The 14,359-nt window shown below is 35.9% G+C and overlaps 1 protein-coding gene across 1 annotated transcript in view; it reads right to left on the bottom strand.

The window, feature by feature from the left end:
• LOC125231351 overlaps positions 1 to 14,066 on the bottom strand; it is a 326,325-nt gene extending 312,259 nt beyond the window's left edge. Inside the window, exon 1 of the mRNA XM_048136797.1 lies at positions 13,857 to 14,066. The gene's annotated coding sequence lies outside the window, so the exon portion shown is untranslated. The remainder of the gene's footprint in view (positions 1 to 13,856) is intronic.
• Positions 14,067 to 14,359: the final 293 nt, after the last annotated feature.

Genomic DNA, 14,359 nt, shown 5'->3' with positions numbered 1-14,359 from the left:
AATAACATGACATGGCGAGTTAATCTTCCCCGATTTAAAATTTACATACAAAAATTAGAACGTGGGATTAATATATTAATTATTAATTGCACTTCGGGGAGTGTGCTCAAGAGCTACACGAGCTTATTCCATCGTCCCCATCCCACCATCGAACTTAGACGCACGGCCGGTTTCCATCCCTACTTGGTAGATATTCCGCGAATTCGCACGAAGCGCTTTGCTTCTTCTTTTCTTATGCGCACTGCCAAGGAGTGGAATTCCTTGCCGACGGCTATATTTCCGAGCTCATATAACCCGGCAACCTTCAAATCAAGAGTGAACAGGCATCTTCTGGGCGAGCTCACTCCATCGTAGGCCACGTCTTTGCCTTTGGCTAGTCTGTGGCTAGGTGTGGTAGTATAATAATAAAATAAAAATAACCGGCCAAGAGCGTGTCGGGCCACGCTCAGAGTAGGGTTCCGTAGTTTTCCGTATTTTTCTCAAAAACTACTGAACCTATAAAGTTAAAACAATTTTCCTAGAAAGTCTTTATAAAGTTCTACTTTTGTGATTTTTTTCACATTTTTGAAACATGTGGTTCAAAAGTTAGAGGGGGGGACACTTTTTTTTCCTTTAGGAGCGATTATTTACGAAAATATTAATATTATTAAAAAACGATTTTAGTAAACCCTTATTCATTTTTAAATACCTATCCAACAATATATCACACGTTGGGGTTGGAATGAAAAAATAAATCAGTCCCCACTTTACATGTAGAGGGGGTACCCTAAAAAAACATTTTTTTCCACTGATTCCATGATTGGTATACATATTGGTACCAATTTTCAGCATTGTAGTGCTAACGGTCACTGAGATTATCCGCGGACGGACGGACGGACAGACAGACATGGCGAAACTATAAGGGTTCCTAGTTGACTACGGAACCCTAAAAACGTGGTCCAACAGTCACTTACCGTTTTCCTTATTAAAAGAAATCATAAAAGCTTGTCCATAACGGGCGAGTTTCAAAAGCTCGGAATAATCGCATTGACGTTCTCATCTCATACGTTTCCAAAGGAATTATTTTCTTTTGCGCGATTTTTCATATCCGCTAGAAATTTAAATTGAAAAATTATCACACATCTTTAATTTCGTTTTCACTTCCGTCCTTTGAATTTGAAGGAGAGTTTTGAATTGATTTTTTTGTTATTCGAAATGCAATTTGAAAACGCGAATGCCTACCTACCTAGATCAAGTATTATAATCCATACTAATATTATAAATGGGAAAGTGTGTGTCCGTTTGTTTGTACGTCTTTCGCGGCAAAACAAAACGACGAATTCATGTGATTTTTAAGTGGAAATAGTTGAAGGGATGGAGAGTGACACAGGCTACTTTTTGTCTCTTTCTAACGCAAGCCGCGGGGAAAAGCTAGTATTATTATACAGGGTAACCCAAAACAAGCGGACCCTGGCGCTAAGCCGGGAAAACGCTAGGTTGCAGCAGAAGAAGTGTAACCCGTAAACCAACGCTAAAAGTAAACGGGGTGATAGGACATCTCATTAGCTATCATATTAAGTAAATTTTACCTTAATGAAAGTGTCATGGTTTTCGAGATCTACTTGGCATTTTTTTACTTTTTTCCTTTACGTTTTATAAATTAAACGGCATAGTTAATTTTGACGTTGGTTTACAGGTTAACCTGTATAATAATATTACATTTAACCGGGACGGGACATCCGGTATTTGTACCAAAGATCGATACACAAATATGTCGTTCATAAAAAAATCTTATAACTTCGAACGTACCTACTGTCGAGTATTAAATAATTTCAAACACGAATACAGGTGCCTGTTTTAATATAGTCTTATTTATTATATCTGTCTCCTTGAACTTTTGTTAATAAAACACGTCTTTATTAATAAACTTTGATAAAGCCTTTTGTTACAAACGTTCCCAATAAGTAATTTTCCCAGAAATATCTTGACTTTAGCAAACAAAATACGTAGCAAAACAAATCAGTATAATTTAGTGATAAAAAGCCGAAAGTTTCAACAACTCTGTTTACTTGTCTTGTTTTTATTGTTTAGCTTTCATAAAATACTAGCTTTTGTCCCCGGCTTCGCTCGCAACTTCGAAAACTGCGTAAAGCCTCCGCCACACATAAAGCGTTTTGATAGCGTAGCGTCAGCGGAGCGCAATGATAGCGGTGTCGCTCTTGCGTATTGCGTACAACAGAGCCTGACTACCTTTTGCGGCGTTTCATTTTCGTTTCGTGTCGCAGTAATGTCATTCGGCTACTGCACCAGGTAAGAATGTAAATGATAAGTTAAGATTGCTAGCTAATTTCTCGAGTATGCATCTAAATACCTACACATGTTTTAATTTTAACTCAATTTCAAAGCACGCAAGGAACGCAAATTAAAACCAAACAAGTCAGGTTCTCAGATACGCCATGATACAAAATGTCAGTGTAAGCTAGTTGGCTATAATTATAAATGACTGTGTAACCGGCTCGCCTAGTTTTGCATAGGAATCAGCCTCTGGCAGTTTTAGCTGCATGAATAATGTAAGGCGTGACGTTTTCAATTAAAAGGTACCACCACAGAAAGCTCACTGCTTTGATGTTCACAAAATGCCGCCTTTTATAATTCTTACGTATATTCAAAGAGGATCGAGTATTATAGAGAGTTACTGTCAAAGTAAAATGTGTAATCACAGTGCATAGACTGCCATCTCTTGCAATACAGGCTTAAAACTTTTGAACCTCAGTTTTGACAATTTGGCCCATATTCTTAGCTTGATATGTGTTAAAATGTCAAATATTAATATTAGAGCCATCTAGCTGAGCATACCCCAGTGTAATGCCATCTAGGCCACCGTACCTTAAACCTTTTTCTGTATGGCTTTTGAGGTACGTTTTTTCTTAGACTATATGTCTATCTATACGGAGTTATATATGTTTTTGGTATATTGAATGGGCCGCGAATGGGCAGGTACTTGTAGCTCGGCGAAAGAATCGCGGAGTGAGCCACCCCTGATACCACATTGTCGCTCAAGTGACAAGACCTGACTCCACGCTCATATTGGGCGAGCAGCAGGGCGGGGCGTGCGACGTGCGTGTCAAACAATCTTATTGAAGTTCATACAAGTGTCCTGAGTCGACGCTACATAGTGTGGACGCACGCTCGCCCGCCCCCGCCGAACGCTCCGCTCCGAGATACGAGCAAATGGAGCGCTTATATGGTAACGCCGTGTCTTGCGTGGGCGACGGTCGCGCGACCGTTGCCGTCGCATCTCATACTTCCATATCGATAAGGTTTGATTTCGTATGCGTCGCATCGCCGTCCCGCGACCATCGCGCGACCGTCGCCCACGCAAGCCACGGCGTAAGAGACAATTAGGGACCTTTTACTAAAGAATGGCACATTTAATGTCTAGATAATTTATTAATCGTTTGAGTTGGTGACGTTAATCGTAGTTTGTGATAAAATCGAATAAATATCATATAGCAACATTAAAATGAAATTAATGAAGTTATGGACTTTGACAGTGTTTTAAATACTATTTAAAGAATAAAGAATTGTTAAATACATTTATTTTGTATCAAGACTGTATTAAAATGGTATAAGTACATTTTCTTATATTTTAGTGCATACAATTTTCGTACTTGTCTCAGTTTTTTATAGGTAATGTGCATTAAATAACTTTAATGTGCATGCTTACCAAATTGTTAATATATCGCAATTGGCGACATGCTTCGATTGGAGATACATCATCAGGCAAATTACCAATAGATACCATGCGAGTTAATTTGGTCCGATGCTATGATTAAATTGATTAACAATCACATCATTAATATTTATAAATTAATATAATCCCTATATATTTATAATATACGTATGTATGTATCACCTAATTGTATTACTTAAGTCGCGCAATATGCCGTCCCGCACTCCTCGCTGGCTCCACAGAATAGCAGCGCCGTTGGCAACGCTTAGTCGTGTCAACTGCATTGCTGAGTGGAGACCATTTCAGCTTCACATATTCTTTTCACCTGTCTGTATCGTATTCTTCTTCTAGATTGTATAACTGTTTCTTTGTACTTTATTTGTTCTTGTAATGTAATGATGTGTGTTGCCTGAATAAACATTATTCTATTCTATTCTAACCACGCTGGAATGGTGGGGCTCCAGCACAGTAAGGTATTTTTTCTCATATTGTATAGGTTGCATATAATTTTAAGATATAAAGTACAGATTGTAACGACCAATGTTGTGACAATAAATCATTCATCTATATATCCATCTATCTAATATTCTCTTACAATGTTCCAACGATATTCCAAAAATGTTTTCAGCCATCATTATACACTTTCAAACAAGACACGCCTGTTATTTGAAGTCTGTAATTTTTGCCATCGATCAAAAAACAGCCGTGAAAGCATCAATTAAATCCAAATCAGTCCAGATGAAGAAACTTAATCGGCCAATTATAAATGTAAGTATTTTCGGTTAGATGCCATAACCGGCCATCTGTGAAAGTAAGATAATTGGATGAAAAATGGACTCAAACACCATGACGATGAAGATAGGATTCCTTTGATGTTTTCGTTACAGTACAGTCAAGGTAATTAATTATAGATGCGAACAAAGTGGCAAAAATATGTACACACGATTTTATTCCTGATACAATACAATACAATCCCATCAAAAACATAAATGTGAAATGAGAGCCAAGTTCAATAATATGATAAAAAAATATATGATGAATAATATGATCTGGTTGTTCACTTCGACGAAAAAAGAATGTTTGAGATGTATTTATGAAATTTGACGCACATGTCTATCTCGCAAGTCTCAATGTATGAGCCAAATTTGACACGTTTATGTAAAATAGTTTTTGAGTTATGAGGGGGTCAAAAAGGCTCCAAATGGTTCGTGTAATATAAATATAACACACGGTGCTGCTCGCCAGTTCTGTTACTTGAACTTGGCTTGACACGCTCCCGCGTGTCTAGATACTCTTTATTGCACACCTCACATAGTTTACAAGTAATACACAAGAAACCTGATGTTAATGATGAGATGACGAGTGATAGAGATGTATGGAAGAGAAAGACATGCTGCGCCGACCCCAAGTGACTGGGATAAGGGCAAGAGAATGATGACACTAGAAACCTGGCATCCAATCATGTTCGCGCGATAAATGATAAAACAGTAGGCCGTCCCTATCGTACTATTTGTAAGTGTGAGAGGGACGGCCCGATGTTTTATCGTTTATCGCGCGACCATGATTGCCTGGCTGATACCGTAGGGATGTAGATAAATTTTACCAGACGCTTGAAAGCTCTCTCTTACTTACCCTAATTTCTCAAGCTACGGCTAATGAAATTATGATTATCAATTCCTGGCAGTCTTTTCTAACACATTATATAAAAACCAGCCTTACGAATTTAATAAAGGTTAGCGTTTATAAAAAAAATCGTTATAGCAACAAAATGGCCGACGGGCTGAACTAGGTAATATGCAGACATTAAACGTTGAATTAAATTATCCCAAAGTTTCATCCTTGAGAAAATGAGGAAGGTCTGGCGGCTCTGGGCTCTTACGCCGTGGCTTGCGTGGGCGACGGTCGCGCGATGGTCGCGCGACGGCGATGCGACGCACACGAAATCAAACCTTATCGATATGGAAGTATGAGAAGCGACGGCGACGGTCGCGCGACCGTCGCCCACGCAAGACACGGCGTTAGTCCATTGCGCCACAAGTTAAAAATTGCTAAGAAAAAATTACAGAGACTAAAAGGTAACAACTTCAAAAACAGCATTTTTGATCGTTGCTACTACATCAATTTAAAATCGAGTTACGAAAAATATCCATGTCATTATTGTTGAACTTCAATAATTTCAACATATTTATCTTTGCTTTCGCATTTAATTATGTCCATTTCCTGCACTTTACAATTGTTTTGTAATAAACATAAAATCATGATCATTTACATTTTCGTTTACGTAAAAATACAGTAAATACTGAGATATTATTTCATTAATTTCCTTTTACATCATCGTCCTTAGATAATTGCGATGTCATGCGCAAGATTGCAGATTATAGCTAAATCATGTTCAAGAAAAACATGAAAAACAAACTATTATGGACTTTATGTACAGGAAATACGGTTTAAATCTGTATAATCATGACTATACTTAGACATAACAAGTTTTTATTGCAATGTTATAAAGTCTAAAATGGCGGCTGAAGCGTTTAGAAAAAACTAGACTTCAGATTTAATAGGCCATTCCAAGGTTAGCTAAAACTGGTAATAAAAAGAACTGCAAAAACTGGTTTTAACATCAACTAGTCAAGAGTTCAAAAGCATCGTTAAGATACGAGACAGTGTTATCTTACATGTTGAATTGGTTGTACATAATTTAGATATGCATTTATTTTTGCCAATAGTATAGGTACTCTGGTAAAGCATTGCGAGGAACGCTGCCAGCATCTTGAGAACTATGCCTCAGGGGCCCTCTTAGATTATTAGTTTTCTTTTTTTTTTATTGCCTAGTTTATGGCATTTATTGTATGGAATTTTTATTTAAGTGTTACTCTGGTAAAACATTTTTTTTCTTTAGCCTACTTTAGTGTCCCACGGCTGGGTAAATGCCTCTTTTCCTCCACTCAACCCTTTCACTTGCACTTTCCCCACCAAAAACAAATAATATGGGCAATAAATTGCAAAAGCATCGTAAGTTATTTCTTTAGGTTACAAAGTATTATCATCGTTACGAGTACAATAACTTTGTTTTGTCTACGAAGACAACAACAAATGTAATATAAAGAGTATTTTGTCTGTCTATCTATGTATCTATGTATATTAATTTATGTCACAATTCGTTTAGTTTCATTGACATATCAAAACTACGAATGATAAAGAAGTAGACAATTACAATCAGATTCACAATAATGTTATTACAATTACATCATAATTACTACTTATGTCAGTCCATAAGGAGATAACTCTACTAAGGTCATTCGTGTTATTATCTTGACCTGTCACGAGTCACGTTTGAGCATAATTATATAAGAAAACTTTCAAAATTGTTGCTAGGTATCGTCTAAAACCAGTAACAGTAAAAAAAAGATTCGAAAAAAAACTTACTCTGAATACTGTTTTTTTTTTATAACACACGGTGATATGGCCCACTTGATGGTAAGCAGTCACCGAAGACTACGCATGCAATATATCATTTTTTTCCTCTCTCTGTCTCATTACTTTTTGAATAAAAAGACGTTCTGCGTCGACCAACCACAATTAATTGTGATAAGGGCATCCGAATGATAAATCTAATACCTTTATGAATTAATTAACTTAAAATTCGAGTTAACTTGAAGTAATGCACGTGCCTTTGTGTCATAGAATGAAATGGTAGAAAAAAAAAACTGATTTCGGTAATTTTTCATGTATTATCATAGGTAGGTTTATCTTTTTAATTTTCATATTTTAGTCTCGTCTCAAAACCAGTCTGGCGACGACCAGTCTGGCTCAGTCGGTAGTGACCCTGCCTGCTAAGCCGCGGTCCTGGGTTCGAATCCCGGTAAGGGCATTTATTTGTGTGATGAGCACAGATATTTGTTCCTGAGTCATGGATGTTGTTTATGTATATAAGTATGTATTTATCTATTTAAGTATGTATATCGTCGCTTAGCACCCATAGTGCAAGCTTTGCTTAGTTAGGGGCTAAGTTGATCTGTGTAAGGTGTCCCCAATATTTATTTATTTATTTAAACTTAATGAACTGTGCTTTCGCGACAGATATAAGTTCGTCTATTTTCGTTACTGTATTTATACATTATTAATTTATGTCTTGGCTGGACTCCATTCTAACCTTCGCACGCTAGATTTACGACTAGACCTAACACACGTAATAAATCTACGAGGCCTTAATAAATTACGTCACGTTTTGTTACCGGATTATAAATGTCAATACACTAAAAAAATGGACAACTTGAACTTGTTAATTGTGCTAACAATTAATTTAAACACGATATAAATCATCTTGTTTTGAATATTTTTTGAGTTATAGGTTTTCGCAACTCGTTTTCTTTATTAAAAAGTGGAACGTGAAGTTTGAGAATTTCTGTTTCTCCGTATAGTAAATAGTTGACTGGTAAAAATGCCTTAAGGCATTAAGTCCGACAAATGTATGTTTAATAGTGCAATACAGTTAAAAATGTACACACAGTCTATATTTATAATTTCACGAATATAAAAACATAATAGAAGTTTTCATTCAGGCCGCTGGGTAAAGTGATATAAGTGCAAATTTCACAAAAAAGTTAGACCAGGAAACGGAGTGTTATTTATTTTTTTCTGAAGCGAGACGCAGTCAATGGAATTTAATTATCTAGGCAGCCCTGCAAGTCTGTGCAATAAAAAATGGAATGTCGGCGTCCAGTGCATGCCATAGCAATGTTTTTCTTCGCAAATGGCGAGGTCAATTTAATAACAGGTTAACAGGTAATTGACGGTATTGAGATTTTCATAATATTGCGAGTAAAAATCTTTACAGTCTTGATAAGGTAAAGTGCCGTAGAAATTACTGGTTTATTGCAAAAACAGGTAATAATATTACAACAGATAATATTCTTTCAAAAATCGTAATAAACACAATTACATTTTATGGCAATTCATACGTTTTATGACAAAACTCAAATGTGTCCTGTGACTATGGTTGTTAAAGTAATGTATGTCGTATGAGAAAAAAAAAATACTCCGTCTTCAAACACTAATAGAACAAGGCGAAACACTTTTACGTCACAATCATAATATGTAAGTGAACATTAACGTAAAAACAAAACCATAATTTCGTAGCCAATCATAATAATAGCCATAATTTCAGTTGAAACATGAGCTAAATAAACTCAATTTGTGCTGCGCTCATACAAAATTACCAAACTAATGACCATCATGAATAAGTTCCAAATTTAGTACATTAAAACGGCTCCATTACTTCACTACCAACATCCAAAAACAAACCGGAAAACACGTGCCTCAATTGTATTAAACAAAACATCAAATATCAAAGGAAACCAGACTTTGCTTAGACTCCTGAATGAATAAAATCCCATGAACAATTGTGTTTTGAGTATCTAGCCAACATCTCAATTTCTTACTCTGCGTAAGCGTTTTGTATCTAGCTCTCCCTGTCGCTTTTTATCCAGCTTTATGAGCCAGACTGCGTTTCAATCGCTAAGGATTGTTATTTCGGCTAGGCCGGCTGGTAGCAATGATCGCAATTTACTCATTAAGACTCAAATGATTGATTAACATTACAATTGCCAGAGTAATCGATCATTCATTTTAGTAAATAGTTATAATAATAACGCCATTATATTCCAAATACGAATGCTCAGCGTTCCAACGTCTGAAAGATTAATTATCTTTTATCAGGAAGATCTTCCTTTTCCATTATATTATTGTGTTGCTCAGCTAAACTGACTGAAATATATGGTAGTGAAGAAATTATAGTTTCCTTCAGTCTCATGTAACATTTATTTGCTTTTAACGTACAATCTGAATATTATTTTTCATAACATAAAACACCTATTGTATAAATGAAAAGACAGTACATTACACGTGTATTGGAATGAGAAAGAGTTTTTAAGAATATAAGAACAAAAATATAACGATACTAGAAACTGAAATGCTTAATGATATGTATGCAAAATTCCCAGACGCAAATATACAAATTTCTAAATGTCTGAGAAAATCGAGCGATACTAAAGTAACAAGTGTAAGGACAGGAAAGCGAAACGAAAGTGAAACAAAGCGAGACTCCGTTTCAGCACAAGTTGGAAAGCATGCACAATTTATGCAGACATGAAATAGAATCCTAGGCAAACAAACCTTTCGATTCTTGAAATCACCGAAAGTTAAAACGAGGTATGTCTGCAACCCCTGTAAATTCATATCTCATCCAGAGTATTTAAGTAGATGTTGATATTTCTATGAATTTTTTGAACTGAAACTTCTAACCCAACCTCCAACTGACTGTTTTACTTCTCGAGAATGTTCTTCGGAAGAACTACATGCACATTTTTTTTATATAACATTCATTTTGAGATTTTTCTCCTGCATCAAGTTGCCCAGGATGTGTTCAGTACACAAAAAAAAACTTAACAGAACCTTAATAAATGTTGTAAAGATCGTGTTAAATTATATTTTAAGCACGTTTTAACAATTAAGATCCAATTACCATAATAGCATTACAAATGATAATATCAATGAAGCTCTCAACGGATTACGCAAGGGTGGTCCAAATGTTAAGAACAACAATGGTCGCACCAGAAATTTAATCCTCAAGGATAGAAAAAACAATAGAACAGATTTTCATAAGCCGTAATTCAGACATAATTAGACAGGTATAAAAACATGTTCAAACGCGTCAGAGGCCTTGGTTTTTTGCATCTTTCCTGTCAAACCGGTTTGGATCTTTAATAAAGCCTTACTTTCCGATGCCCGTATTATCTTTCCCACGAATCTATGGTTGTACTGTACGGATTAAGTTTAGGATTCTCCCCGTGTTTGCTTGGTGATTTGCAAGTCAAGTTTGACACACTTCTTGATATCAGATTCACTTTGCATGCGTGAATAATTACGGCAATTAGATATTCCGCTTGATTTGGCACGATGTTACACGAGGCTATTGTTATTTGTGTCAATCATTTTAAAATTGAATAAAAATCTCTTTTGAGACTCATAAGAATTTGTTTGTTTCAAAATCTTTATTAATTAATAAAGAATCAAAATGGATTTTGAAGTATAGGTTGTACAAGAACTTAGAAACGTATGACTTAAATATCCTTTTCGCAAAAGTTGTACTGCAACTTGTAACAGAACTTCGCTGATTTCCCCACCTAATTAGTGTTCACAAGAATCACAAAGCACGATCCTTGCTGAATTCTGCACTCACAAAATCAACATCATATTCCAAAACTACTGTGCAAGTTGCGAAACCGCGTGCTGTGAGAAACTTCGCAGACTTTAAATTTCGAGATTCAGTTAAAAGTTTTCATCTTTATGTCACTTTAAAGTGGATTTACTGGCTTTGTGCTTAACCTCAAAGGTTTTGCGGTTATGCTAACAGACGCCTACATGACTGGCTCTCATTACAATCTTAAGTGTAGAGAGTAGCGTGTAGTTTTATCATTTGTGGCACAAAGAACTTTCTTTAAAATATTGACTATATTTTTTATTAAATTTCAAAATAAATATGATGTTGCTTATGTCTATGGGAATGACCGATTCCTTTCTGGCGATAACGGTTCATCTGTTCCTTTGCCGCCTGTGAAAATACCGTTTTATGTTCCAGAATCAATTACTCTGGAGAAATATGAGTGAAGATTTAAACGGTACGTATTATGGGTAGTTTTCCTCAAATATACGTCAATAATAAACAACACAAGCTTTTTCAACGTTATACTTATTTGAAAGTTAAATTGCTTTCTTCCAAATCGGATTCCAAGGAATTCCTAACGCATAAGTATTTTCCTCAAGACAGACGGTGAGATTTGTCGCGCAAAGTTTGTATAAAACTGCTACAGGTTAAGCATACTCTAATCTTGGTGCTGAACTTCCAATTTATCAGAGACACGTCGCGTTAACTGAGCATTTCCAATGATCTCCGTTAGTTTTAGCAAAGACATATATAACTCCGTATAGACAGATAAAGTCTAAGAAAAAAACGTACTTCAGTACCATACAGAAAAAGGAACGGTGGCCTAGATGGCATTACACCTTTGGGGTACGCTCTCTAGCTGATAGCGCTAATATTAATATTTGACATTTTAAAACATATCAAACTAAGAATATGGCCCAAATTGTCAAAACTGAGGTTCAAAAGTTTCAAGCCTGTCTATGCACTGTGATTACACATTTTACTTCGACAGTAACTCTCTATAATACTCGATCCTCTTTGGTTTTAGATAGGAATTTTACAATCCCCTTCATCCTGTGGGTTGTCGTTGAAGTCTACTGTAGGATATGGGTTCTACTATGGTGTAGTGTAGACGATGGCCTAGTAGCAACCCAAAAATACCAAGATTTCGTTTTCTTTCAACCCTTAAAAATTGCTAAGAGTGGCACTAAAACTTCAGCAGTTTGATGAGGTCTGCTTACCCTATTAATTATGTACAAAGCGCTTTGTATGTGTGTATGTATGTATGCACTATGACTCACAATAGTTCGAATTTAAGATAAGATACTGATATTGAAGCATCAACAACGCCAAAACGACAATTCTCAGAATAAGTAGGTGACTAGCTCAGCATTCTTCGTATTATTCATCTTACTCTCACATTCCTCATCGATTTCGCATTGTATTGGCTTCATATCAGTTTTTGTAACTTGTAATTAAAGTTTACAATTACTTTTTGTAATCAAACCCGCATTATAATCTTTGTGTATGCGGTATTACATTTTCAAGTGGGTAATAAGAGTAGTTAGTAATAGCAATCATTTTAAAATTACAAGGGAAGATCCAGTCCAGGCAAATAAAATCTGTTTATAATACAAATGTTGGCCAGTAGGAGTAAAAAATCCTGTATAATAATTAATGATGAACATGAGAATGTTCTTTACACTTTATAATATGTGTATGATACACACAAATGTAATTTGAGACGGTATATCAGCAATTTTCTTTTTGTTAAATACGTTACAACCGCATCAATATGTAAATGCCGATTTAGACGTAACCATAACTTCTGCAAGTACCTATTGTGGTCTTGAAAAAATGTACCTCTCATTTTATTTTAAAAGTGGTTTAAGCCACGGCTCAGGTGTTAATAAAGACGTAAAATGCGATTGTTTCTTCACGCATCGCTCCACATGTGCTATTACCGAGCGTGAAAAATCACGAAGGTCATTACTCCATTGTGCACCAGTTGACAAAGCCGACCTTTGGGCCCTTGGGCGGAAAGGGACTGTAACTTTATGTTTGACGTCTTTATTGTATTACGCATTTTTCTGGTTGGCATTGTTTTGACGTGAGTAAAAAGGGTTGTTTGTTTTTTTAAATTGCTGCTTATGTTTCGAGTGTTTTGATAAAACAGCTACATAAAAAACGTTGCTATAACAATTGAATAAACAATTGTATACTTCACGTCTCCATTTAAAATTACTTTTAATACAAACGCAAGGATTCATCACTGATGATATTTTTTTTTTAGATTTATGAGTTATGCTACTTTATCAATGCGCCATTCTGTCCGTTGAAAGTAATTTGTTCAAGAATTTGCGATAGCAACATGTCAATGTATCTTTATCGTTTTAAAAGTCAAACATTTTTAGTGTTATCGTTGAATTTTATACCGATTGATAAAAATGTTTATCATGATAATGTATGTTCAGTGCATTTGATAAAAATTGTATCTATGTGACAACTTTATTGTGACATGCATTACAAACGAACTCATATTACTTTTTTTTTCTAAAATCCTTACTACGAAATACTACAAAAAAGCACTGTTTTTATTCTCAGAAATAAATAACAATAGGTTCTTTTTATGAATGTCAAATGTGTAAAACCGCACAAAAAGACGCTCAAGTCAGGTAATATTTACACAAGTGTTTGTAAATAATAGTGGATTAATCGTCAAGAACGTGCGTGTTAATGAAAAATTATACATTTTACTGTCTTCCTACACAATTTACATATCACCAACAAAACAGAACTGCAAGGATATTATGCAAACACGAAAAAGTACACACAAAAACCAATACCGTTACAGTCCGATAACGCAAATCTTTTATCTAAAATCGTTCGGCCACGTCAAATCCAGACCAACAATAGATTGATAAGAAAAAAAAAACTAACCGTTCAGAGACCGCTCACTTCACCCGCTACCTGAGAGGTTTGCAACATTCCAAAATGCACTTCAACACACACACATTAACGGTTTACGCACTCAAGCAATCACCACACTTTCGCGAAAAAACAAAAAAAAGTATATTTGAATTCCGAATGTTTTTTATCGGAAGCGATCACGCGAAATTAAAAAAAACGCGCAGCACAACCGTCCCCTCGCGCGGCAGAACGCAGACTGAGGCTAGAGAGTGAGAGGGGCGCTCGGTCTCGATAAAAGAGCGCAAGTGCGAAAGAGATGGAAGATAGATAAAAATGAAGTTAGCGGAATCGAGTAAGCGTGACCGGGAATGACCACATGGCACGCATTAAGCACAATCATTGCACAAATTGAGAGTTGGCGCGTTTTTGTATCCGTACCACGTGTTCTCAAGTTTTTGTCGGCACTCGGGAGAATCGAAGTGGTTTTGTTTTAAAATGGTACTTGAAAATAGCATAATTAAACGACTGCCAGC

This window comes from Leguminivora glycinivorella, chromosome 11 (genome assembly GCF_023078275.1).
Source record: "Leguminivora glycinivorella isolate SPB_JAAS2020 chromosome 11, LegGlyc_1.1, whole genome shotgun sequence".
Classification (NCBI taxonomy): domain Eukaryota; kingdom Metazoa; phylum Arthropoda; class Insecta; order Lepidoptera; family Tortricidae; genus Leguminivora; species Leguminivora glycinivorella.
Note: the sequence above shows the minus strand (reverse complement) of the source record. Positions and strands in the feature narration are given on the sequence as shown.